This window comes from Oncorhynchus keta, chromosome 35 (genome assembly GCF_023373465.1).
Source record: "Oncorhynchus keta strain PuntledgeMale-10-30-2019 chromosome 35, Oket_V2, whole genome shotgun sequence".
Taxonomy (NCBI): domain Eukaryota; kingdom Metazoa; phylum Chordata; class Actinopteri; order Salmoniformes; family Salmonidae; genus Oncorhynchus; species Oncorhynchus keta.
In genome coordinates, this window is record NC_068455.1 from 63488258 (window position 1) to 63491285 (window position 3028).

Sequence of the window (3028 nt, forward strand, 5' to 3'; positions counted from 1 at the left end):
AGACGCTGTTATGGTTACTGAGATGGGAGGTAGTGGGAATGTCACTTCCTTTTGGCCAACTGACGTGAATACCAATGTTGTTTTGGTACAAACGGGCTCTTGGACAGAAACCACTTCTCATGACATCATCACTTTACAGTGGCCAAAGTAGTTTTTCTTTACCAATGACTTTATTGAGACTAAACATCTGAGTGTGAAGAGAGGAGTTGACAGCTGTAACCTGACCATCTCCAAGACAGAGTCAGGGGACTCAGCTACATACTACTGTGGTGTTCTGGAAGAGGGCAAACTCAAATTTGGAGAAGGAACTGTTTTAATTGTCAAAGGTAACTTAACTTCTTTCCCTAATTTTGGATTTTAAATGTTAAATTAGAAATATATAAATATTTGGCGCTGAATGAATATACCAGAACAATACAATTTACACACCATGATCTTACTCACTCTATTCAGGTTCAGAGTCCAACAGCATGTCTGTGCTCCAGCAGCCTGTGTCTGAGTCAGTCCAGCCAGGAGACTCTGTGACTCTGAATTGTACAATAAACACTGAGACCTGTGCAGGAGAACACAGTGTCTATTGGTTCAGACATGGCTAAGGAGAATCCCATCCATGAATCATTTACACCCATGGAGACAGGAGTGATCAGTGTGAGAAGAGCCCTGAGGCTGGGTCTCCTACACAGAGCTGTGTCTACAACCTCCCCAAGAGGAACCTCAGCCTCTCTAATGCTGGGACTTACTACTGTGCTGTGGCCTCATGTGGGGAGATATTGTTTGGGAAAGGGACCAAGCTGAACATTGACCGTAAGTGATATTTCTGACATTTCTGAAAATGTCTAAAATAATTTTCTCTTTTTTATGCCTGCTTGAGCAAAGTGTCCTGAATCTCCTCTATCACTGTCTGTATTTCTACAGATGGTTGTAAGGAGCACCATCTTCTCTTGGTGTACTGTGTGGGTGTAGCGTTGGCTCTTTGTGTCATCCTCATTATTGTCCTTGGTTATGTTTTGTATAAGATGACCAAGAAAATATTTATCCCGTGCAGAGGTAAGCGGTATCCTTGCAAATGTATGCTTAAACAGGTTTTAGTCATGCAACTGGGTTAATTCAATGTATGATGATGATTCCACCACGTGTTTGTCTAAAGGAACGCACCCTCAATCAAGTACTCCGTCAGTCCCCAGTTCTCATAACCAGGTAGACAGACATAACACTGGTCCAGCTGCTGCTCATTCAATGCATTTTTTCTTCATTCAAAATGTGAAAATAGGCATTTAGCTGTAGGTGTTGTTACATTATAAATATTTTAGTCTAATACCAAATATTTGGCATTTATATTTGTTATTCCTCCCAGGATCAAGATGTTGACACACTCCATTACGCCGCTCTGAAAGTCATCCACACGAAAGTGAAGGCCGGGAGAGAGAGGAGCGCCATGGAGAGAGACACTGTGTACTCTGGAGTGAGATGCCAAAACATGGACTGAAATGTAGACTTTTGCTTTTTAATAACTTGCATTGACATTGTGTTTTCTACACTATATGTATAACTATGGCTTTTCATTGTGTGTTAAAATTTTATTCTGTCAATCTCCTTTTAACATTGATACTGTTGTGCATTTTAGATCCAATAAAACATGAAACTGCTTTCATTTTGAGATATTGTTTGATTTGCTTTCATGTTTTTCTCTGTCCTTGAATTTCACAGATTCAGTTTGCAACAATAATTTTAGGCTTATGGTCAATAGAACAAAACTATTTTTGGATGCATAACGCACTGTAAATATGCATCTATTGACTGGTGTTTTAGTTTGTCTCAAACTGTTGTTTTAGCTGTATCATGAAAACCTCTCTGTGGTGTTCTGAATACCCTAAACAGATTTAACACTCAGCTAAACTCATCTCTAACCCCCAGCAATGACTTTCAGTCTTCACCACGTGTTCTCTACAAAAACCTTTGTCTGAGTGTGCCAGAGCGCAGAATAACTGACGGATTTACGAATGCTCAACACCCGATGAATATGGCCAGTGTCAGTAAACGTTGGCAAAAAAAAGCGTAATTAAATTGTTGTTAGCAGCACAGTTGCAGTCACCAACATTCTGGATAACATAAAAACGCACGTACATACCCCAACCAGAAGCCATGGATTACAGGCAACATCCACACTGAGCTAAAGGGTAGAGTTGCGTCTTTCAAGGAGTGGGACTCTGACCCGGAAGCTTATAAGATATCCTGATATGCCCTCCGATGAACCATCAAACAGGCAAAGTGTCAATACAGGACTAAGATCGAATCGTACTACACGTTTACGATGCTCGTCGGATGTGGCAGTGCTTGTAAACTATTACAGACTGCAAAGGGAAGCACAGCCGAGAGCTGCCCAGTGATATCGCCTCGCTTCGAGGCAAGTAGCACTGAAACATGCATGAGAGCATCAGCTGTTCCAGACGACTGTGTGATCATGCTCTCCGCAGACGATGAGTGTAAGACTTTTAAACAGGTCAACATTCACAAGGCCGCTGGGCCAGACGGATTACCAGTATGTGTACTCTGAGCATGTGCTGATCAACTGGCAAGTGTCTCCACTGATATTTTCAACCTCTCCCTGTCTGAGGTGGTAATACCAACATGTTTCATGCAGACCACCATAGTCCCTGTGCCCAAGAACATTAAGGTATCCTGCCTAAATGACTACTGACCCATAGTACTCATGTCTGTAGCCATGAAGAGCTTTGAAAGGCTGGTCATGGCTCACATTAACACCATTATCCCAGAAACCCTAGACCCACTCCAATTTGAATACCGCCCCAACAGATCCACTGATGGTGCAATCGCTATTGCACTACACACTGCCCTTTCACACCTGGACACATGGGCCAATTTCCCAGACACAGATTATGCCTATTCCTGGACTAAAATGACATGTTCATTCTTGAACTACAATATATATATTTTATTTTTACACCCAGGTCAACCTGGTCTCATAGACTAGACGTAACATAGTCATTGTAAATCCGTAACACTCAAA

At 41.8% G+C, this 3028-nt stretch overlaps 1 pseudogene; it reads left to right on the top strand.

Annotated features, from left to right (window-relative positions):
• LOC118368809 (uncharacterized) overlaps positions 1 to 1657 on the top strand; it is a 2411-nt pseudogene extending 754 nt beyond the window's left edge.
• The last annotated feature ends 1371 nt before the right edge of the window (positions 1658 to 3028 follow it).